At 44.0% G+C, this 25,392-nt stretch overlaps 1 long non-coding RNA gene across 6 annotated transcripts; it reads right to left on the reverse strand.

Moving 5' to 3' along the window:
* Positions 1-329: 329 nt before the first annotated feature.
* Positions 330-4,061, reverse strand: LOC113307677. Of its 6 annotated transcripts, none has more exons than XR_003339227.1 (11): positions 3,669-4,061; positions 3,265-3,583; positions 2,932-2,998; positions 2,708-2,842; positions 2,292-2,479; positions 2,145-2,215; positions 1,718-1,813; positions 1,531-1,628; positions 1,142-1,324; positions 968-1,054; positions 330-820 (listed from the first exon to the last, which is right to left on the reverse strand). It is a non-coding gene; the product is annotated as an uncharacterized LOC113307677 (long non-coding RNA). The 6 variants fall into 6 exon arrangements; XR_003339231.1 differs by adding an exon at positions 3,093-3,165 and having other exon boundaries at positions 2,292-2,829; XR_003339229.1 differs by adding an exon at positions 3,093-3,165 and having other exon boundaries at positions 2,292-2,842.
* Positions 4,062-25,392: the final 21,331 nt, after the last annotated feature.

The following is a 25,392-nucleotide window of genomic DNA, read 5'->3' on the forward strand; positions in this document are numbered from 1 at the left end:
ATTAAAGACTAAAGACAACGATCAAATTTGATCTTAGTCCGTGATGCTACGATACGGTACAAGATTATATTTGGTCAAGCGGAATATATAAACTGCACCGGTCGACCAGGCGCAAAAGAAAATCACGCCCAATGGGGCGCAAATACAAAATACGCCCAAATGGGACGTAGCCGTGAAATCCCGCTTCATGTGAGGCGTTATTAGAAACTACGTTTTATGAGTTCTTCATGATCATGACTAAGTAATTAACTATCCACTAGTCAGTACTATAACTAGTGGTGCTGTTGTAACCAGTGATACAATAACTAGTACGAGCACATGTATACATAGCACTAACTAATATTAGTACACTGAAACGAGTTCAATTACGGGAATTATAGTTCAATTACGGCAATTATAGTTCTATTATTCACGGCAGTTATAGTTCAATTATTCCAAATTAAGATCAAAATCAGTTATAGTATTCAACAGACACCAGGCGTAACTTTGAGTGTAGTCTGAAATCAGGCTCATTTTAAAACTATGCCCCACCAGGCGTTGGTTCATATTCCGCTTCGTACAGGCGCAATTTTGGTTTGCATCTCACTACCAGGTGGTGATTAAAGTTGCGCCCCACGTTGGAGTAGTCCTATTTTACGCTCCACCAAAACCAAACTAAAGACCAAATATGGTCTGGTTTTTAGTTTTAGTCTAGTATTTGCTCTTTGATCCGTTGCATAGTGTCTGATATTTGGTCCAGTTTTTTAGTTTTGGTCGTCCACTGTGGTTGCTCTCAGCTGCTTTCTTTAAGATCAGACAAGAGCATTTCTTCTGTAAGTGCCTGCAAGTGCCAAAAGAAACGTATAAACATCACTAGTACAACAAACTAGTTTGCACTATGCAAAGAAAATGCACAAACAAGTAAGATTGCAAACATCACTAGTAAAATCACTCAATTATCTGTTTAGATTCTTTTGAGTATCCTCACCTATCGCTAACCATTTTGGTTGCAGTTTTGGATGAAGTAGAAAGAGCTTGTTTTTCGGCAACTTCAGCTGCATCGATACCCTTGCCTCTATTCAAGAAAAATACTTGAATGATTTGTTGAACATTAACAATATTGCATTCTCTGAATATGTGTGTAAGTTATTTTTTCACTTACTGAAAGTATTGGAAGAATCTAAGAGGACCTCTCCAGGTACCGTGGCTAGTATTTGTTTGCCTGCATGGAAGCTGATTGGTCCAGCAGCTCATCCAGTGCCCATCTCAAAGATATTAAGCACAATCTCCTTTGCAGGAAAGGAAAAAAAGACATTTCGGCAACCTCTTCAATTCTCTCCTTAGCCTATCAAAAACATCATAATCAATTCAATGCAGCAAGAGTTGGTAAAAACAACCCACTGCCCCTGCACTTGCAATAGAGTTCTCATCTTTGAGATAAAGAACATAAGTTATACTCTTGGAGACGGCCCATCAGAACTAACAATTGGTTAAGCATATCAAAAGAATTAACTGTTTACAAAGAGTAAATAGATTTAGTTAGGAACAAACCTTGCCATGCCTAACCCCGCTTTCCTTGAACTGAAGTGTGAGCCTCTTTGATCACAGAAGTTGAGCTGCACTAGAGAAGTGCAGGCCACTTTAGTATCCTGTTATAAAAATATCGAAATATCCCCATCAGTTTCAAAACCAACAATATGGAATTTAAGAAAATTACAGGCGAAGAACCCAGCTTTACCTTTTTTCCATCAGGGCCAACTTCTTTGACTTCACGTGTGAGGGAATCAAGAATGGTCCTGGATACGATACATGCAACCATTTACATCAATTGGTCCTGCAACAAACAAAAGTCTAGATTCAGGGCAAGCAAGAAACACTACACCTCTTAGCAAATTAAAGGTACAAAGACCATGCTCAGAAAATTCAGGTAAAGCATGTTAGCAACAGAACTAGGCATACCAACAAAAGATCAAATAATCATCATCACTGAATATCCCGGAATAACAAGACCCTAAAGAGCTAAGTTATGAATCTAATTTCCGATCTCTAAAGTCAAACTATGACCAGGCCCTTATATGATATCCCTCTCACACCATTGCAGTTTAGGCAATCAATACAATTGTAAGAAACAGAAGATCTAGCAAATTTACAAGTGAAGTACTTACTAGGTAATCTATCAGGTACACTGTTGATGCGATCTCCACTGCAGTTCACTTCCAACCGGCGTAATACCTCGCTGGTATAAACTGAAGGTCAAGTCCACAAATTTTTAAACTTAATATAGTACAAGTATGACCAAGTTAAGTACTTACCAGGGTATGATATTTCCCCTGTGCATTCACATATAACAGAACAAGAACCACCACATATATACAAAAAATGATGAACTGAAAGTAAAAATCATTTATAGGCGAGCATCCAATGTTATCATCCATGGTCCCTCTTCAGCAGTAGCTTTTTCATGCCCCTAACGAGAGCAAACTTTAAGAAAGCGCAAAGTCTGAAACAAAACAAGATAAAGCATGAAACACTACTAAACAGGCTAGCATTTCAAGATGCTCTGAACGGCCCAAAGATCTCATCCTTGGCAATCAACATTTTATCCTAATTTTATACACATTCAACTTTATTAGTTCTGAAATGTAATTATAGTAGTAAAAAAACGACGATCTAGATGTAGTATATGATACTTGGGCATTTGAGAAGACAGTAAGAAGAATATAGTAACCATTGTCGCCAGTTTCAATACAAAGAATGGAGATTTCCCTCCAAGCTCCAGAGTCACTGGCTTAAGGTTGTTTCTATAGCCAGTTCAGAAATAATTTTGCTGCTTGCTGCTTATAGTTGATCCTGTGAAAGCAAGCTGAAAAGAAGTCAGCCTTTTCTATGTTAACAGTAGGTTTCAACTAAGTAAAATTGTCAAAAAATTCAACACTGAATTACTTGAGTTACCTTTGAGATCCAAGAAAGAAAAGGTGGCCAAGAAGCTAAGAAAATCTGGTGACTGCCTAAGCACTCGCTGCATATACATTAACGTAAATTAGTATGGACAACAAAATGTATATAACCAAGTAACATAAACAATTACAAATAATATAGTATAATATATATACTTGTGCAACTAATCTTTCCATATACTTCAGATTATAAAACAATACTACAGCAATGCGGTACTCCATGGATAGCCTGTAGAGTCAAAGATTTCAGGCTTAAAACTTATGCTACTTATCATAATTTGGAGAGAGAGAAAAAAACTCAGAGACCTTTAATGGCATACACAGTTACCTTTTAGATGAGTGGATTGTAAATGAAACTCTTCTCCTTACAAATTGAAGCTCTTCCACTAACGAATGATAGAAATCCACATATAACACTTCTTGAGAGTTCAGAAGATCCACTATAAACGAATATGTGCCTATTAGAGCACGTATTTCAAGAGTACTTTGAGGAGACTGCATAGGGGTGATTGCAACTAAATCTGCTGCATCTTTAGTAATCAAGCCTATGATTCTAAAAGAACCCTAATTAAAAAGAGAAAAAGTAAAATCAAGAATTCTCATGAGTAATCGAAGGAAAAACATAAACTTCTTCTTCAAACCAAAATCTGCAAACAACAAAACCCCTAATTATTCAAGAAGTCTATAAAAACTAGGGTTACAAAATTCACATAAAGATATACTGAGAATTACCCTTTAAAATCCACGATAATTCCAAATGGAAGAATAGCTTCTAGCCAAAATATCTTCACTGATTTCCGTTGTACTCTTCTACGATTATCACGGTAAGAAAGAAATTATCTTATAGATCGAAATATATGATTGTAGCTTTTCTAGGTCTCTGGAAACCAGAACGAAAGAAAGTATGCGAGGTGCGGCATGAAAGAGATAGCTAGGGTTTTTTTCTTCTAGTAATCGAAGAGGATCTGTTTGAAAATCTTGGGATTTATGTTTGCTCTATGTAGAAACAAGAAGGAGGATTGTGTAGAAAATCAGAACTAAAGGAGAGCAATATCTGTTTCTTTGCTATTTTGGGTAGAGAGATCGAGAGCAACAGAGAGGAAGAGGGACGATGAGGCGGACAGAAAGAGATGCAGAAAGAGATAGAGACGAATGGAGTGGGAATAAAATCTAGGGTTTTATGGCTGTGGTGCATCTCGAGAATAAAAAGAACGGTAGAGATATTATTTTAGGCGTATACGGTGTAGATGAAAGGATAAAAACTACGCATGTGAACGACACACGCACAAACTGCAAGTGTTACGACCCAGTGTGACCAAGCGTGTGAGTGGCACGCCTATAAAAAAATTCGTAATGGCTTGGCTCTGTTACGAATTTTTAAAAACTTAGTAACGGCTTTTGCCTGTTACGAATTTTTTGTAACGGCCATTTGTAACGGCCATTTGTAACGGGAAATTTGTAACTGCCCTAAGCCGTTACGAATTGCTGTTACTAATCCGGGAATTTGGTGTAGTGTTACTTTGTAAATCCTTTTTCATATTTACAATCTTGGAACCGATTTGTCACACTTCCAAATGAGTTTAGAATTGGTTCATCTGATTTCCAAGAACTATGTGATTGATCAAAAACATTCAATCACCATTCACAGGTTTAACGGTTCTACCAAAACAAGTTTCGGTTCTACCTCCATGTGGGTACTAGGATCGGTCACACTCATTACCAAAAGTTGGTTGACTATGTACTAGGATCGGTTACCACATATATATGGTATAAACTTATATTCAGTTGCACAAGTTATAGGATCGGTCACACCAATTACTAAAACTTGTTAACCTACTACAAGGATCGATTACACATCTTGTGATTAGTCCCAACCAAGTTCTAGGATCGGTCACCCAATGACTAGGAATGGTCACACCAAAACAAATATCGATCATACCATCTCAGGTGATTACTTAAGATCGGTTTCACTAATAAAAGTCATACCATTACAAAAGTCAGGCCTTATGAATAGTTTTATCAAGATACATAAACAAGTTATGAGCGGTTATACTAAACACACATATTGGTAATCCAAAGATTTGCAATGAATAACAATACCAATAAGCTTAGCGATTTCCCTTTCGGTTCATAAAACAAGTTTATGAATTGTACTTCCTTTAAACGAATGTAAAACATTGTTTCCTAAGACGAAATCTTCACCCATACCCATACACATAATCACAATAGAATTCATACGATTATGTCGATGTCTTATATACGAAGTTCAAAAGATAGACGTTATACTTCGTGTTGTAATTCCTTAATACTATGAACACTGGTCTTTGGTACCGTTCAAGTTATTTCTCTTGTATTCAATCAGGCTCGCAAAATCCTATTTGTTTGATTGCGGATTGAATCGAGAAATTGAGATATAACTCTTTGATATACTTTTTCTTAAGATTGAGTCTGACTGTCTAGTTGATTCTCTTGAAAGTATATTGGAGTTAGTCCATACAGATTGCTAAGCGAAATATTAGGTGAGGTTATTAGACCCCCCGCTTTTTTAATTGGTATCAGAGCAGGCAAACACGTTTAAGACCTCATTAGTCTGTGTTTTTAGCGATCTGATTCTATGGACAGAAGTGTTATCTCAATAAACATACCACCAGTCTTCGATGGCTCGAATTACTTATGGTGGAAAATTGCGATGTGTGCCTTTCTTCAAGTGCGTGATTTTCAATAATAGTTTACGTTGTTAATGGCTATATCCCCCCGGTTGTTACAATAGGCACTTGTTTGAGGGTGAAAACAATTTCTGCTGATTTCGATAATTTCGAGTGTGTGGGTGAGAAACGAGTTTAAACCCTAAACAATGTACTGCAAGGGAGTACTTTAGATTCGAGAGATCAATCTGTACAAATCCGTCCCAAACCAAGAAATGGTCGTTCCAGACTTGCTTCGGTCACAAAGTGAAGAAGAATGGGTTGGTTTTGGGGAGGTAAGCGAAGAAAGTGTTGAGACCAGGTTGATTCTGGAAGAGTAGTTGTTTTCTACGACATGTATTAGAAAGTGGGAAGCTAACAGATGGAAAGCTAACAAATGTTTTCTGAGTGTTGTATGCTCCTGACCCTGAACTTGTTGTTCGGTGGAAATAGGTAAGACCTATTTATACAAGTCAAAGTGAAACGTACTCTGGTCTCATTAAGAAATGATAAATGGGTGAGTAAATGGGAGGAGGTGATGCCGGTCACGCTTGGAAGGAATTGATGTTCCATAAAAGAAAGTGTTACACCATTACTTCCCATGTTTACTAACCGCCTCATTCTTATTACACTTTCTTATAAGGGGCGTAGTGGACGCCGCACGCTGTAAACCGCCAAACCAATACCCAAAAAGAATCCCCCAGTTTGTGACATGTGTTTGATGTCTCGAGTATTTTCGTGGAAAACATGCAGCATGTTGTTGTTGTTCGGCAAGTTGAGCTTGGACTAGCCGGCTTGGTGGCGACCTTCGACGGTCGAGATTTTGAATCTAGGGAAGAAGGGTAGCCGTCGATTATCGCAACCCTTTGCTTGGTAGCCTGTGACATGAAAGTATGATTAGTGTAGCTTTAATATGATCTGGTTTAGGCGCGGCCAAAAGTTAGGGTTTTGGCTTTACTAGGCGCGACCAAGCTGGGGCCAAAGTTCGCCATACGTTGGCTGGTAGCCTTGGATGGCTAAGATTTGCATTTAAGGTAGAAGGGGGACTGTTGATTGTCACACGCCTTCGTGTTGGTAGTCGCATAGGGAAGGCCATCATGGTGCGGCAAGGTGATTGGCTTGGCATGGTGGGGCCAAGGGTTTGGCATGCCATTGGCGCATGGTGCGGCTAGCATGGTTGGGGCCGGCATGCCTTGGCGCGGTTTGGGCGTGGCCAAACTAGGTTTCTGGGGCCAAAGGTTCCCATGCGTTGTTTGGCAACCTTGGACAGCTAAGATTTGCATCTAAGATAGAAGGGGGACCGTTGATTGTCGCACACCTTCGTTTTGGTAGCCGCATAGGGAAGGCCAACATGGTGCGGCAAGGTGAATGGCGCGGACGGTCTTGGCATGTGGCGCGGGTGGCTTGGCATGGCGGGGCCAAGGCCATGGCGCGGTCGTTTGGCGTTGCGGGTCCAAGGCAAGGTGGCGTGGATGGCTTGGCATGGCGGGGCCAAAGCCATGGCGCAGTCGTGGGGCCAAGGAAAGGTGGCGCGGATGGCTTGGCATGGTGGGGCCAAGGCCATGGCGCGTACGTTTGGGCACTGTGGGGCCAAGTGTTTGGGCGTGACCAAACTAGGGTTTGGTGTTGGGCCAAAGGTTGCCATGCGTTGGCTGGCGACCTTTGACGGCTAGGATTTTCTCCCAAGATTGAAAGATGGTCGTTGATTGTTGCAGGCCTTTGATTGGAGCAAGGTAGTTGGCGCGGCAAGGTGATTGGCGCGGCATGCCTTGGCATGGTTTGGGCGTGACCAAACTAGGGTTTGGGTCAAAGGTTGTCATGCGTTGGATGGCGACCTTGGACGGCTAGGATTTGCTCCCAAGATTGAAAGATGGACGTTGATTGTTGCATGCCTTTGATTGGCGCAAGGTAGTTGGCGCGGCAAGGTGATTGGCGCGGCATGCCTTGGCGTGGTTTGGGCGTGACCAAACTAGGGTTTGCACCAAAGGTTTCCATGTGTTGGCTGGCGACCTTGGACGACTAGGATTTGCTCCCAAGATCGAAAGATGGCCGTTGATTGTTGCAGGCCTTTGTTTTAGCATCCGTGAATGGAAGGCCAACATGACATGGGGCCAAGTGTTTGGTCATGCCATTAGCGCATGTGCGGCTAGCGTGGTTGGCATGGTTTGCCATTGGCACAGTGGTGCGGCTGGCATGGTTGGCATGCCTTAGCGCGGTAGATGTGGCTGGCATGGTTTGCCATTGGCACAGTGGTGCGGATGGCATGGTTGGCATGCCTTGGCGCGGTAGATGTGGCTGGCATGGTTTGCCATTGGCACAGTGGTGCAGATGGCATGGTTGGCATGCCTTGGCGCGGTAGATGTGGCTGGCATAGTTTGCCATTGGCACAGTGGTGCGGCTGGTATGGTTGGCATGCCTTGGCGTGGTAGATGTGGCTGGCATGGTTTGCCATTGGCACAGTGGTGCGGATGGCATGGTGGGCATGCCTTGGCGCAGTAGCATGAGAATTAGGGTTTCGGCATAGGTGACGTTGTTCAATGTTTAAGGGTTCTGTCGTGGAACATGACCCGTGTAGAAGAAAAAAAAAGGTACCCCGGTAATTCTTACGTAAGCATGCTGGTTGATTCAATAAATGTACTAATGGTCAGTAAATGCGCTAGTGGTCATGGTGACGTCATGCCAGATGTACAGTTTTACGATTTTAACCCTAAGCTAAAAACCACCATCAACATTAAGTCCCTTGCTTAGCTCGGAACAGGAGCATTGTTGCGAGGTAAGCATAAGATGGTGACAGGCTAGGACAAAAAATCGAAACAACAAGTCGTGATAAGATGGTCAGGAAAGTCCGACTAACCTTTTTCGAGAGGTAAAGAGAGTTTGTGCTTCTCATGTTGGCGGCCTGGCATAAATTGTACTGGTGGTGCAGACCGTGGTGTGGTGAGATGAAAATTGTCGGCTTAGTCTGGCCATGCATCACTTGGCTAGGTTAGGGAACATCGTGACGCTGGCTTGGCGAGTTCGTTGGTGTTGGCGAGGCAAGTCATGGCGCGACACGATGGCGCAAGGCATGACACGGTTTAGTGAGGCAAATCATGCGCGGGTGTTGGTGCAAGGCATGACACGGTTTGGCGAGGTAAAGCATGCGCGGTTCGGCGTGTGGGGCCAAGGCAATGGCGTGGGTGCTCTTGGCATGGTGATTTGTCTTCGCGGGCCCGGTTTCCTCTTTCCTTTACTTGACTCAAATAGGAAGTCCTTGCCTTATTCAAAACCCCGCAAGTGTTATGCCCGTAGAAGGGGGCGTTATTCCTTCTCCTCATGTCACCTTGTCGGTCTTGTGTTTTTCCAAGTCTCGGTGCTGGAGGCAGAGAGTAACATGCGGGAAAGCGTGTCTCAAACATGCACTTCCACGTTTTCTCACCAAACCCTAATTTACCTTGTTAGTAGAAAACGGTTTTATTAGAATCTGATATCACGCCTCAATCCGCGGCTAGTAGGAGGCTTTCCTTTTCGGGACTTCATCGCTCTGCTGGTTATAAGAGATGATCTTGAATCCTTCATTTGCGCAGGTTGTTCTGAAATCGTGTATGTCCTCTATCCTTTCTCTGGTTTTGTAGCGCATAATGGGATATTCCAATGACATACATGTATCCAATTTTTGGGGGAGAAACTTCAGAGCCGACAAGACCAGTCTTCTTCTCATGGGGAGGCATTGAATATAATTGAATCTCTGTTTCGTGAAGTCGGAGAAATCATTCAGGTCATACCTTTGGAGGAAGAACGGGAAGGCGGCGAAGCATCCAGTGCGTTGGGAGGATTTGGTGCAACAAAACCTCTTCACGGTCCACTATTAGGGCGGGACTGTTCGCTTCTCAGTTGAAACGGCGGAAAACCGAGCTTGTGAAACTTTTAGGGAAAAATCAACGTAGCTCCCCTGTCCAGGACGGTGTCATAACCCTTGATTCTGATGAATCAGGAAATTCTCCTCGAAAGGTTGCTGAGAAGACTTCCGAGGAAGATGATGATGTCGCGGTTGATGAAACTGAAACAACTTTTGGAGAGGACGGCGAAACTGTTGTCGGTGGCATTGGAGAAGTCGTGGTGGCATATGCTGGGTTGGTTGTCGAGGCAGATGTTGGTAAAAACACGGATGATGTTGCTGCTGAGACGACTTCTGGGTGGGATGTTGAGGCTGTTGTTGTTGATGTAGCTTCCGGATGGAACCTTTGCTGTCCGAAAGATTGTTGGGGAAAGTGTTTGAAAAAGCTCTGACCGAGGCATTGGCAATTCACACATTAGCTTTCTATGACTATCTTCTTCTTCTTCATTGTTTCTATTCTTCGTTTAGTTGTCCTGGTGTTTTGCAGACCCCCCCCCCTTTTTTTTTACCTTCCTTGTATTTGCGGCGACTAGTTTCGGTTTATGTCTTTGAATAAAACTTCTCATTTTGAAATATCCAAGCCTTCCCTCAGAATGAATTGGTGTTTCTGGTTGTGATTGGATGGTTAATGGCTTCTCAATGATTTGGGATTTGTTTGGTATATTTTTCTGAGATTTGGAAAACTCATTCGGAAAGAAATGTAGCCTTTTGAATAAAAACGAAACCCTAAAGAAGAATAAAAACGGTGCATTCATCTTGGGGAAATACAAATATCAAGCGGTAGGAGAAATTGCTGAAGAAAATACTAAAGGGAGAGTGCTGGAAGAGGGTAGTACAACGTTTCAGGGATTAAAAAGCTTGAGCCATCGCGAGTGAATTATTACGCCTCCCAGCTTGTCTGTGTTGATGAGCTTGGAATATCCTCCCAAAAGGACGCCTGCCACCAGATATGGCTCGTCTTCTTTTTCCTTGGGTGAATCGGCCCGAACAACTATCTTCACCGTCATCTTCCCGACTTGAAACGAGTTCACTTTGACCACCATATCTCCGATTTGAAACGAGTTCGGGTGTTGTGCAACCTTTTGAAACTTGGTCTCGTCAGTTTCGAAGGCATCTTCCAAATTCTTCGCAAAGCGTTTGAATGGCCCAGCGCCCTACTCACATCTCTTGACAGCGTCCGCCAGTAATCATGTTGAGTCCCAATGACGGAATATGGGAAGAAATGACTGGTTGTAAAGATGATAGTTCGGCCAAACTTACTTGCGTTTGGAATCTATGAATTAGTGCCAACAGGTCATCTCCAGGTGTCCGGGTTCCATCGGTAACTCGTCGATGCGGCAGCAAGTGGGACGGTTTGTTGGAGATTCTTTCGGGCATTGACATCGGTAGAGGGGATGTTCCCAATTTCACCTTGTTGTCGAGTACCCACAAGTGACCCAATATCATGTCGTAGCCCAGTTCTTTGGCAATGTGGAATTTTCTATGCGTTATAGCGTATCCCATCTTGATCTCGAGGTTAATGTAGCCGTACGCGTTCAAGGCTTCCCCTCCCGGGTTCTTAATCACGGATGAAGAATGGGTAGCCTCTTGTTCCGTAAATCCCGCATCTTTCAGAGTCTTGAAAGTAACAATGTTGAAGTCAGAGGCCGTGTCGATTAGCGTGTTGTCGAATTCAATACCTCTTAAATAGGACGTGGTCAGCAGTCCCCAGTTGTACTTTTCGATTCCGCTCGCTGAGAGAGCGTGGGCTCTTGGCGTGGCTTCCGTGGAGGGAAAAAGTTGTTTGCCCGACACGACACGATTGAGAGCCATGAAGATATCTTGGCGCTCCACCTTGGAAATGTAGAGAATTTCGCATACGTGTTGCATCATGGATCGCACAGTCTCGTGCACGGAGTCCCCAGAGACTCCACAATTCCTCACCAGAAGTGGGTCTCGATGTACTCCCTCGTTTCCTAGCTGAAGTTCCCCTGATTCTATCTTTTCTTTGAAGATATGCTTCAGTCTGTTGCAATCACTGGTTGGGTGGTGGACAAATCTGTGGTAGTTGCAGTATTTGGGGTTTGCCATCTCGGCCTCAGTCGGTGGGCATCTGGGAGATGGTAGTCTGATAATATCATCTTGAATCCATGCTTCTAAGATATCGATCACCTCCTCAATGGGAAACGGGAAATCCATGGTATTTCCTTCAGCTTCGTGATGACGCATGGGAGCTTTAGCGGCAGCCTTCCATGGCGAAGTTGCTCGTCGTGCTGGTGCTTCGCGTTTAGGCTGCTGGTCTGCAGCTGGGGCCTTCCTTTTTCCTCCCTCGTTTACTACGCTCACAGAGGAGGGACCAGCGTTGTACTTCTTGTTGATGAGACGTCTATTCCCGCGAGTTTCGCGTACGTCTTCGGCTCTGGTTGGTCTACTATTTCTAATAATGCTGGTGTTGTCATTGTTGATCGCCTGGAAGCTTCATGGAGCTCAGAGAATGTCTGGAAACACAGGTTCTCTAGCAAGGCGCGGTAAATGGGAGCCATACCGTTGATGCATGAATTCACCAGCTGTTTCTCGGTCACGTTTGGGTCATGACAGTCTAGTGCTTGAACCCTGAATCTCTTAACGAAATCATTTGGATGTTCGTTGTCCCGTTGGTACATCCTTCCTAGGTCCGAGAAGGTAAGTTGTTCAGACACAAAGAAGTACTTCTTGTAAAATGCGGTAACCATGCCACCCCAGTTGGGGATGTTGTTTGGCGCGATGTTGTTGTACCATGTGTAAGCTCTTCCGGTAAGCGATTTCAAAAACTCCCTCAGACGAAGAACGTGATTGTATTCATGTTCGCCTAGGGACTCCAAGAAGCGAGAGACATGCTCACGTGCATTTCCGGTGCCATCGTACAGGGTGAATTGAGGAGATGAGTATCCTCTTGGAAGAGGAATTATTTGTATTTCAGGTGGGTAAGGAGGTTGATGCTGATGCATGTCTATTTCATCATTCTTGATTCGATTCCAGAGAAGTTGCTCCAGATCCTCTCGTGTGACAAAATTGGACGGCTGACTTCTTTCCAATGGGGTTCTGGAACGAATCTCCTCGTCCGCGGAGACGCGTTCCGCCGAGGTACTAGCGTCCGGGGTGTTGGAAGCGTTTCTAATCGGCTCTGGAGGGCGTGACTCACGCGGCAGTCGCTCTGTCAGGGCTTTGAGAAAGACGAGTACTTCTTTCTGTGTCGAAACCATATCCGTATGGGCTCTAGCGAGAACCTCCTGTCGTTCCATCAAATCGGCGATGGTGATACAGGGTCGACTTCCTCTGGTTCCTCCGGTTTCCCGTCCCGTTGGTGGTGTAGTTGAAGTCTTAGTGGAGGTTGGAGGCGCCATGCTTGACGAAGCGTTAGGAGCGGTAGCGGCAGATCTGGCCCTGGTGACTGGTGGCGTAACGCCTGAAGGAGCGCTTTTAGTACTGCTAGGATTAGTAAGTTGCGCAGGGACATTAGAGGCGGCAGCGGCTCTGGCCCTGGTGATCGGCGGTGTTACACCTGAAGGGGTGCTTTCGGTGTTACTGGGGTCAGTAGGTGGCGTAGTGATGCTTTTGGAAGTAGCGTTAACACCGGGGACAGATTCTGCGTTGGTGTTCTCGGCAGCTGATCCGGATCTGAGTTTCACCATGTTGGAGTTGGAAGTGAAAGGTGATATCGGAAACTTGGAAATCGATATTGCAACCGAGGGATTGATCTCCCACAGTGGTTGCCAATTGTTTGAGGGTGAAAACGATTTATGCTGATTTTCAGTAATTTCGGGTGTGTGGGTGAGAAATGAGTTTAAACCCTAAACAATGTACTGCAAGGGAGTACTTTAGATTCGAGAGATCAATCTGTACAAATCCGGCTTAAACCAAGAAATGGTCGTTCCAGACTTGCTTCGGTCACAAACTGAAGCAGAATGGGTTGGTTTTGGGGAGGGAAGCGAAGAAAGTGTTGAGACCAGGTTGATTCTGGAAGAGTAGTTGTTTTCTACGACTTGTATGAGAAAGTGGGAAGCTAACAGATGGAAAGCTAGCAAATGTTTTCTGAGTGTTGTATGCTCCTGACCCTGAACTTGTTGTTCGGTGGAAATAGGTAAGACCTATTGTGAATACCAATATTTTGTAGAGCACGTGTCACGATATTAGTGGCCGCATACGTGTCTAAAACTGTATATCCTTCGCTAGACAGAGGAGCCTGAGTAGCAAGGGATACCTCCACAGATCTGCTTTATATCATCCCAAGAGAAAGGACGTGAACGGTCAAGATAAAGGAAGAAAAAGGCTAGTCTACATAGGGTCAGCTGGCAAAGGGACAGAGGTAGATGACGCATCCAATCAGCATTAAATGCTCTGATTTTTATCTACACGCGTGAGGCAAAGCACGTGTAGAGAGGAATCGTGTCAAAACCCGATTGGCGGAAGCAAGCGGTGAACGAAGGTACAACTCGCACTGAGGCTGGGTAGTTCCCAAAGGAACATGGGTCAGCTGAGGTGGCGAGATACAACTGGAGAAGCATGTGGCGGACGAAGGTACCACTGGTACGGAAGGTATATCAGCAGACGATGGACCCAGAGGCAGCAAAGATATACAAGGAGCAGAAGGGGCTATAAATACCAAGCTTCACCAACAAATTAATGGCATTCAATATCTAGGAGAGAAGATCTAGTCTTAAGCTTATACCTCTTTAATGTTTAGAACTTAAGTAGTTACTTCAACTTGAGTTCTCTCTATTACTTTGGGAAGCATTTAAGATCTTTGTAACCACCACATACTTAATACGATTCTATCACTCATTACCCCGTGGACGTAGAAAAATGTCGAACCACGTTACATCTTGTGTCTAATGATAACTTAGAGGCTTTTACATTACTCTTATGTTCTTTGTTATTATTGTGATCTTAGATACCATTTATTGCTTAGCTTAATCAGTTCAGCAGACGATACTCCTTAGTATCAGATCCTTTGAGCTGTACACATCACGTAGGCTACGGGAAAACGAGTAGTCACAGTTTGGCGCCCACCGTGTTTTGCTCACGCACCGGAGTTTAGACACAGTTTATATTTTGCTTATATATCTTCTGAAACGAAGGGGTCTGTGTTTCAGCGGTGAATTTCACTCTCTAGTGATTCATTCATCCATTTCTTGTGTATGTTTTTGGAGTTCATAGCCTCTAAAACCGTGCCACACTACAGATCCACAAAAAACTTTCAAAAAACACACTCACAAAATGCCAAAATGTTTGTTTTTTACTAAAACAACACACCACGTTTCAGATCTGAGAACCTTTGACTGACAGAGGAATCTCAGTAAGATTTTAAGGATAAAAGATCTTCTAACGCATTTAATAGCCCTGTTTTTCGCAAGATCTGACACCCCTTTTTCATTGGTTTTCGACGTTTTAAGGTTTTTTTCCCAAGGGTGTCATAAGCATTTAATACCCGTCTTTCAAAAGCTTTATTTCAGTCCTTTTCTGAAAAAGCTGCTTAACAGTCTTCTGTGTCAGAGCATTAATTGCTACTTTTAACGAAGGCACCCAAGTAGCAGAAATTTTTCGTCTTTTCTGTCACCGCAGGTTACCAAGAACCAAAGGTATGCAGAAACCAACTGATGCACCAACAAACTCACGACCAGCTATCACAAGAGGGAGATCCCAAAAGCCATCTCAAGCAAACCAAAGAAATGAAACGGAGGACGGCCAAAGTGAAATAGCAAGAAGAACAGTTGCTAACAAATCACCTATTCCTGCTGAAGGGATGGGGAAAACATCAGGAGCTCAACCAATCTACGGCATGCCGTTACCGGAGCATGCAACTACGACAAAGCCACCTGCGGCCAACGCAGGGTTGTCCAGAACCTTAGCCCCTAGGGGACGAGGGTTGGGAAACCTAACTCCAATTCAGATAGATCCAGACGCGCCAATTATAGAAGAAGGAGTGGAAAACTCCGAAAATCCAGACGACAACACTCCTCAGGGAGGTGGAGCCCACAATGAAGATCAAATGGCGGCACAAATAGCAGCTTTGTTACTCCGTAACAAGGAAAACGAAGATGCCATGCACAACATGGCTCAGGAGAATCAGAACCTCAAAGGTATGTTAAACACACAGATCGAAGGTTCCCAAACTCACCCCCGCAACGGAGGCGTGACAACGGATCTATCTTAGGAAGACGAAGGGTGGATATCAACCCACCAAAGGAAACTCAACCTAGAGGAGCAAACAAATCACATCACGATCCAGACGAGACGGATTCAACATACAAGCTCTCCCAAAGCTACTACGACGAAGATTTTTCTAAAGATGCTCACAATGTGAACATGGTGATGGAACAAATAGAGAAAATGCGGAAGCAGATCCAAGGCTTAAAAACTGGTCACGCAAGCGCGCGATTGGAAGAGGTACTACAGGAAGAAACTACGTCTCCGCTATCCTTTCGCATTTTGAGGGAGTCCATCCCTCCGAAATGCCCGGTACCTACGTTCCAAGCATACAATGGTACCTCCGATCCCGCAGCACACCTACGGTATTACACTCGTGTTCTTGCCCATTGGGAGAAAAACGAGGTAGTACTTTGCAGATACTTCCCAGCAAGCTTAACAGGATCAGCACTAGCATGGTATGACAACTTACCAGCAAACTCAATTGACTCCTTCGAGCAATTGTCCACGGTGTTCTTGGAGACGTACATGTATAACAAATCAACAAAGGCTGGGTTAGATAGGCTATTTGCTTTAGCCATCGGACCCCGCGAAACACTGATGCAGTACACAGACAGATGGCAAAAGACATGCCAAGCAATTGGGAAAGTCAATCCAGAAATTAGCATAAACTGCTATAAGTACGGACTTGACAGAACCTCAGCCATCTTCGTGGAGCTCCACAACAAAGCCTTAGATTCTGAAGGCGAGCTCAGAGTTGTCCAAGACCGATACATCAGACTCGAAGAAATCCAGAAGGACAACCCCAGGGCACAAACAAAGACAGTAGCAGCTCCGCAAAGGACCAACTCTCTGGAACCAATTCCGGAGATACCTAAGCGACACAACGAAGCAGGGGGCAGAGCCAGCTCTCGAGACAAGCGATCCAAACACGGAGATGGAAAAGAGGCAAAGGAAGAGAAGAATTTGCAGATAAAGTGTACACGAAGCTGAACACAACTTTTTCTCACATCCTCAGCAAGGAGGGAGCAAAGCCGGGCTTTCCTTACCCTAATACTAAGGGGAAGCAGCCTGACAGAACGAAGGAATCTAAGGAGTACTGCGCATACCACCAATACTATGGGCATACCACTGATTCATGCTACCACCTCCGCAATGTGATTCAAAGATTCGATTAAATTCATGGAGTACGTACAACTGCAGCCAACAGAGACGGAGGACATCCCAAAGAAAAGGGTTGAACTACCCCAGGATGGGAAATACATCAACATGATCACCTTCTCCAACGGAGGTCAAGAAGAGATGCTCGAAGATATCCTCGAATTAGCTCGAAACAGAAAGAAGGTCGAAACCCACGAAGTATTCAAGCTAAGCGGACCACCTTCTAGCACTTGGGAGGACTGGATGGCTACACCATTAACCTTTTTCAACAAAAGAAGTCAACCAAGAAGTGGAAATGCACAACGATCCACTGGTAATCACCCTCCCAATACATGGATGGAATGTTACGAAGGTCCTCGTCGATGGAGGCAGTTCGTTAAATGTGTTATTTTACGAACCATACCTACGTATGGGACTGACAGCAGAGCAGATGGATTCTTCCACTTGCACGATATATGGGTTTAACGGAGCAGTCTCTAGACCAAAAAGAGAAATTGTTTTGCAGGTACACGCAGGACCCTTAGTAACCAGCACACGCTTCTGCGTGGTAGAAGCACCTTCGCCCTACAATGTGATCATGGGCAGACTATGGGTCCATATATTACGAGGTACAGCTTCAACGTATCATCAGTACCTACGTTTCCCCACACCTATGGGAGAAATGGAGATCAAAGGTGACCAGCAAGATGCGAGGCTATGCAATTTAGCAGAAATCCGACTCAACGAAGAAAGAGCTGCTACTTAGCAGCATGAAAGAAAGAGGCGTAAAGCAAATACTAAGGAAGTGCAGAACGCAACACCCTCCACACACAAGGACGCCTCCCCACACAAGGATGTCTCAGCACCAGAAACAAACACCGCCACCAATACAGGTACAGACGTCTCCACCAAATAACAATTACAGAAAAGCACTCCTCACATCTCCTCGCCAATTGAGCCAACAAAGAAAATCAACATCGGAACGGAGGCAGAACCAAAGATGTTAAGCATCGGAACGTTGCTTGAAGATGAAGAGGAAGTGCAGATACAAAGGTTACTAAAGGAATATGCAGATGTCTTTGCATGGTCAATGGAAGACATGCCATGAATTGATCCGAACTTTGTCTCACACCACCTTCGGCTCAAACCGGAGATACCACCATTCAAGCAACGCATACGTAAGGTGGCGGACATCTACCATGAAGGGGTAGAAAAGGAATTCAAAAAGTTACTTAAAGCAGGATTTATATGAGAAGTCAAATATCCCACGTGGATATCCAACATGGTCACCGTTCCAAAAAAGAACGGAGGCGTATGCATTTGCATCGATTTCAGCAATCTTAACAAAGCGTACCCCAAAGGCAGTTACCCACTGCCAAATATTGACCAACTGGTCAATGCAATAGATGGTCATCAAAGATTATTCTTCATGGATGGATACTCAGGCTATAACCAAATAACCCTTGCAGAAGAAGATCAGGAGCACACTGCGTTCTTTACCCCACGAGGCTTGTGTTGCTATACACGGATGCCTTTTGGACTAAAAAACGCGGGGGCAACATACCAACGATTAGTAGACAAAATATTCAAGCCATGGATAGGCAAGATACTGGAGGTCTACGTAGACGACATGCTTGTCAAAAGCAAAGAAGCAAAAAACCATCTCTCAGACCTAAGGGAGGTATTTGAAGCTATGAGAAAATTTTACATGAAGGTGAACTCGGACAAATGTACGTTCTGAGTTACCTCGGGAAAATTCTTAGGTTACTTGGTCACCAAACGAGGAATCGAAGTAGATCCTGAAAGGGTCAGAGCAATAATGGAGATGTCATCCCCGCAAACGCTAAAAGGAGTACAAAAGCTAAACGGAATTTTATCTTCCATGGGAAGATTCACATCCAGGTCGTCAGATAAGTGCAAAGCGTTCTTCGATATGCTAAGGAAAGGAAGCAGGCTTACATGGACCAAAGAGTGTGAGCAAGCTCTTCACAAGATCAAGGAATACTTAGCATCAGTACCCATCCTGCAAAAGTCGGAGCCAGGTGAGACACTCACCCTATACCTAGCAGCAACGAGCTACGCTGTAAGCGAGGTATTGGTAAGAGACCAAGGGCAAGGAGAAAAGCCCATATACTATGTTAGCAAGACACTCAGTTCGGCGGAGCGTAACTACACCAAGGTGGAGCAACTCATATATGCCTTAGTAGTAGTAGCAACAAAAAATTTAAGGATATATTTCGATGCGCACACCATCAGAGTTTTCACAAAAGCTCAAATAAGCCAAACCATTGACAGCACGGAGAAGATCGGAAGAGTGGCAAAATGGAATGCCATGATCAAACAGTTCAATATAATCTTCGAAACCAGGAAAACGGAGAAATCACAAATCTTGGCAGACTTCTTGGCGGACTTACCTCTAAACGACGAAGCAGAGATAGACGACATTCCAGGAATGGAGGAAGAAAAGCCGGAACCAGAAGACCTCTTGGAACCGCATAACGCACGAATGTGGGAAATATTCGTAGACGGCTCCTCAAACGGAGAAGGATCAGGCATAGGGATCGTGATAACGACCCCTACTGGAGACCGACTCATCTATGCATTCAAGTTAGAATTCGAGCAATACACCAATAACATCACGGAGTATGAGGCAGTCATACATGGCCTACGATTGGCACATGAGTTGGGCTTGTCAGATGTTCGTTTAACTAGTGACTCGGAGCTGGTCATTAGACAAATAGAACTCAAGTATCAAACTTTGGATCCAATACTATCTTCGTACCTAAAGCTGGCACAGGAGCATGCGGCGAAGATCAACAACGTCGTGTTTAGGCACGTCTGCCGAAAAGACAACAAACACGCAGATGCCTTAGCATTCATATCATCAATGCTGAAGGACAAAAATACTACCTCAATCCAAATTGGGAGAATTTATGAACCTTCAATAGATGGATTAACCTCCGCTACCGAAGGTACCTTAGTTGTCCAAACCAGGGCTATGAGGGAAGCAGAAAAAGAAAAAGAGGACGAAATAATGGAGGAACCAGACAATGAAGCCGAGGAGTCTGACGAAGATAAACCCATGTCAGATGAAAACAATGAAGATGAAGCTGAGGACGATTGGAGAATTCCAATTCACCAATACCTCGACAAAGGTATTTTACCAGCAGATGTCAAGGAGGCACGAAAACTCACGTCAAAAGCAGCAATGTACAGCCTGCGAGACGGGGTATTGTATAGAAGGTCATTTCTTGGACCTTTGATGCGATGCCTCTCATAAACTGAAGGTAAAAGGATATTGCATGATATACACAGCGAAGAGGCCGACAATCATAGCGGAAGAAGGTCACTAGCAATCAAAGCTAAAATGCAAGGGTACTATTGGCTGAGCATGGACGAAGATGCGAATAATGTAGCAAGGCGTTGTGAAAGATGTCAATGCTATGCAAGAAAAATCAGAGCGCCAGCAACGGAGCTTAATTCAGTCATCAGCCCTTGGTCATTCGCCAAATGGGGTGTTGATATCGTTGGACCTTTGATAGAAGGGTCGTCAAAAAGAAGATATCTAATTGTAGCTACGGATTACTTCACCAAATGGGTGGAAGCAAGGGCTTTGGAAATAATTAGGGACACGGATGTCTTCAAGTTCTTGTTCGAGCAAATCATCTGCAAGTTCGGAATACCAACAGCCATAGTCTCTGATAATGGCAAACAATTGGAGGGAAAGAACATAGATATGCTCTTTAACGCCTTCAACATTCAGAAAAACAAGTCCACTCCGATATACCCTAAGAGCAATGGACAAGCGGGGCCACTAACAAGACGATAGCGATGAACTTAAAGAAGAAGCCGGGGGCATACAAGAAGAGATGGTGAGAACAACTACACAATGTCCTATGGGCCTACCGCACTACAAGAAGGTAAGCCACGGGAGAATCTCCGTTCTTACTAACCTACGGAGCCGAAGCAGTCATTCCAACGGAGATAATACTGCCAACGACAAAAACAGAAGCGTGGGAAAAGAACCTAACAACTGACCTCATGCTGGAAAAGCTCAACGACCTCGAAGAAAGGCGGGAAGTAGCTTTGCAAAGGATGGTGAATTATCAGCGAAGGCTAGCTCGTGAATACAACAAGCGGCTAATCCCTAGAAACTTTGTGGTAGAAGAATATGTGTTACGTCAAACACCACCATACCAAAGGAAGAAGGAATGGGGAAAGCTAGCTCCAATGTAGGACAGACCCTACATCATACACGACATTGCTGGGAAAGGTTCATACTACTTAAAGCAGGATTTATACGAGAAGTCAAATATCCCACGTGGATATCCAACATGGTCATCGTTCCAAAAAAGAACGGAGGCGTACGCATTTACATCGATTTCAGCAATCTTAACAAAGCGTGCCCCAAAGACAGTTACCCACTGCCAAATATCGACCAACTGTTCAATGCATCAGATGGTCATCAAAGATTATCCTTCATGGATGGATACTCAAGCTATAACCAAATAGCCCTTGCAGAAGAAGATCAGGAGCACACTGCGTTATTTACCCCATGAGGCTTGTATTGATATACATGGATGCCTTTTAGACTAAAAAACGCGGGGGCAACATACCAACGATTAGTAGACAAAATATTCAAGCCATGGATAGGCAAGATACTGGAGGTCTACGTAGACGACATGCTTGTCAAAAGCAAAGAAGCAACAAACCATCTCTCAGACCTAAGGGAGGTATTTGAAGCTATGAGAAAATTTCACATGAAGGTAAACCCGGACAAATGTACGTTCGGAGTTACCTCGGGAAAATTCTTAGGTTACTTACTCACCATACGAGGAATCGAAGTAGATCCTGAAAGGGTCAGAGTAATAATGGAGATGCCATCTCCGCAAACGCTAAAAGGAGTACAAAAGCTAAACGAAATTTTAGCTTCCATGGGAAGATTCATATCCAGGTCGTCAGATAAGTGCAAAGCGTTCTTCGATACGCTAAGGAAAGGAAGCAGGTTTACATGGACCAAAGAGTGTGAGCAAGCTCTTCACAAGATCAAGGAATACTTAGCATCAGTACCCATCCTGAAAAAGCCGGAGCCAGGTGAGACACTCACCCTATACCTAGCAGCAACGAGCTACGCTGTAAGCACAGTATTGGTAAGAGGCCAGGGGCAAGGAGAAAAGCCCATATACTATGTTAGCAAGACACTCAGTTCGGCGGAGCGTAACTACACCAAGGTGGAGCAACTCATATATGCCTTAGTAGTAGCAACAAAAAAGCTAAGGATATATTTCGATGCGCACACCATCAGAGTTTTCACAAAAGCTCAGATAAGCCAAATCCTTGACAGCACAGAGAAGATCGGAAGAGTGGCAAAATGTAATGCCATGATCAAACAGTTCCATATAATCTTCGAAACCAGGAAAGCGGAGAAATCACAAATCTTGGCAGACTTCTTGGCGGACTTACCTCTAAACGACGAAGCGGAGATAAACGACATTCCAGGAATGGAGGAAGAAAAGCCGGAACCAGAAGACCTCTTGGAACCGCAGAACGCACGAAAGTGAGAAATATTCGTAGACGGCTCCTCAAACTGAGAAGGAGAAGGCATAGGGATCGTGATAATGACCCCTACTGGAGACCAACTCATCTATGCATTCAGGTTAGAATTCGAGCAATACACCAATAACATCACGGAGTATGAGGCAGTCATACATGGCCTACGATTGGCACAGGAGTTGGGCTTGTAAGATGTTCGTTTAACTAGTGACTCACAGCTGGTCATTAGACAAATATAACTCAAGTATCAAACTTTGGATCCAATACTATCTTCGTACCTAAAGCTGGCACGGGAGCATGCGAAGAAGACCAACAACGTCGTGTTTAGGCACGTCTGCAGAAAAGACAACAGACACGCAGATGCCTTAGCATTCATATCATCAATGTTGAAGGAAAAAAATACTACCTCAATCCAAATTGGGAGAATTTATGAACCTTCGATAGATGGATTAACCTCCGCTACCGAAGGTACCTTAGCTGTCCAAACCAGGGCTATGAGGGAAGCAGAAAAAGAAAAAGAAGACGAAAGAATGGAGGAACCAGACAATGAAGCCGAGGAGTCTGACGAAGATAAAACCATGTTAGATGAAAACAATGAAAATAAAGCTGAGGACGATTAGAGAATTCCAATTCACCAATACCTCGACAAAGGTACTTTACCAGCAGATGTCAAGGAGGCACGAAAACTCACGTCAAAAGCAGCAATGTACAACCTGCGAGACGGGGTATTATAGAAGGTCATTTCTTGGAACTTTGATGCGATGCCTCTCACAAACCGCAGGTAAAAGGATATTGCATGATATACACAGCGGAGAGGCCGACAATCATAGCGGAAGAAGGTCACTAGCAATCAAAGCTAAAATGCAAGGGTACTATTGGCTGAGCATGGACGAAGATGCGAAGAATGTAGCAAGGCATTGTGAAAGATGCCAATGCTACGCAAGAAAAATCAGAGCGCCAGCAACGGAGCTTAACTCAGTCATCAGCCCTTGGCCATTCGCCAAATGGGGTGTTGATATCGTTGGACCTTTGATAGAAGGGTCGTCAAAAATAAGATATCTTATTGTAGCTACGGATTACTTCACCAAATGGGTGGAAGCAAGGGCTTTGGCAAGGATTAGGGACACGGATGTCTTCAAGTTCTTGTTCGAGCAAATCATCTGCAGGTTCGGAATACCAGCAGATATAGTCTATGACAATGGCAAACAATTGGAGGGAAAGAACATAGATATGCTCTTTAACGCCTTCAACATTCAGAAAAACAAGTCCACTATGATATACCCTAAGAGCAATGGACAAGCGGAGGCCACTAACAAGACGATAGCAATGAACTTAAAGAAGAAGCTTGGGGCATACAAGAAGAGATGGTGCGAACAACTACACAATGTCCTATGGGCCTACCGCACTACAAGAAGGGCAACCACAGGAGAATCTCCGTTCTTACTAACCTACGGAGCCGAAGCAGTCATTCCAACGGAGATAATACTGCCAACGACAAAAACAGAAGCGTGGGAAAAGAACCTAACAACTGACCTCATGCTAGAAAATATCGACGACCTCGAAGAAAGGCGGGAAGTAGTTTTGCAAATGATGGTGAATTATCAGCGAAGGCTAGCTCGTGAATACAACAAGCAGGTAATCCCTAGAAACTTTGTGGTAGAAGAATATGTGTTACGTCAAACACCACCATATCAAAGGAAGAAGGAATGGGGAAAGCTATCTCCAACGTGGGACGGATCCTACATCATACACGACATTGCTGGGAAAGGTTCATACTACCTAAGGAACCTCAAAGGGGAGGTATTGCAACACCCCTGGAACACAATGTACCTAAAGAAGTATTACCCGTAAGAGAATGGTTATCACTCAGGAGAAGAAGGGAAGGGGCGAAAGCCCACCATGTTCTATCCCTGATCAAAGGTATTACAAACCTAACTAATCAATGAAAGAAACTTTTTGCTAAGAGAAAGTGTATGTTGATTAAAACAAAGTGGGTTAGAATAGACACCCTCCGTCGGAATTGACGATGAGACAAGGCACGACATAACTGCGCATATGTCAATCTCGGATCCTAAGGGCAAACGAATCCCTCCAAAATGCAAATAATAAGCAATATATCCCATAAAGAGAGATACCTTGTCGAAGTAAAGCAGCAATCACGCTGAACGCGTAAGGTTACAGGAAAAATATTTCCCACGTAGGAACCCTCGCCACCACGGTACCTTATGGCCAAAGGATACTAATGTAGGACGATGAATGTTACACCAAAGGTTAAAAAGATAAAAATACCTTAGCACCTAGTGATGACTCGAACGTGCAAATAATTAGACACAATACGTCTACTTATATATATATATGAATTTAAAGGTACCATAATAGAGTTACCAAAAGAAGACTAACGCACCCCAAAAGTTGCAGGTGACAAAGGTCCGACAGTTACAAATATCGGAGCATTGTTTCAAAAGAAAGGAGACAATGGGGGCATAATACAACAAAGGAGTTCGGTTAAAAACGAAGTCAGCATAACACAATCAAGGATAAGGAATACGAGGAAATGTGACACCCTCCGCTTGGAGCTGAGCCTCGGCAAAAGCATTGTTGATATAATCGATGGCAGAACGCTTAAACCGCGCCTCCATCTCAGAAGCCTGAGCTCACAGATCAGAAGCCAACTTCTGATGAAGCTCCCTAAGCTGAGCACTGAGTTGATCGTTAGCTCGCTGAAGAGCCTCAGCCTTAAATTTAGCAGCAACATCAAACTGGCGAGATATTTCCAACTGGGATATCTGACCCTCAAGGTTGCTGATCTTAGCATTTGCACCCACCAGCTGCTCTTGGAGACATACAGATACGAAGGATATTAGAGACAATGCAAAGAAACTAAAGATACGAGGAATACTACGAAGGGAATAGTCATCCTAAGCTACCTCCGGCATGGATATGGGACTCTCCTAAACTATGCTGAGCTTCAGCAAGGTCCACCTCAGCCGTATCAATATCATCCAAAAGGGTATCCCTTTCAGTCCGAAGATCGTCA

The sequence above is a fragment of the Papaver somniferum genome, chromosome 9 (assembly GCF_003573695.1).
Source record: "Papaver somniferum cultivar HN1 chromosome 9, ASM357369v1, whole genome shotgun sequence".
NCBI classification, from domain to species: domain Eukaryota; kingdom Viridiplantae; phylum Streptophyta; class Magnoliopsida; order Ranunculales; family Papaveraceae; genus Papaver; species Papaver somniferum.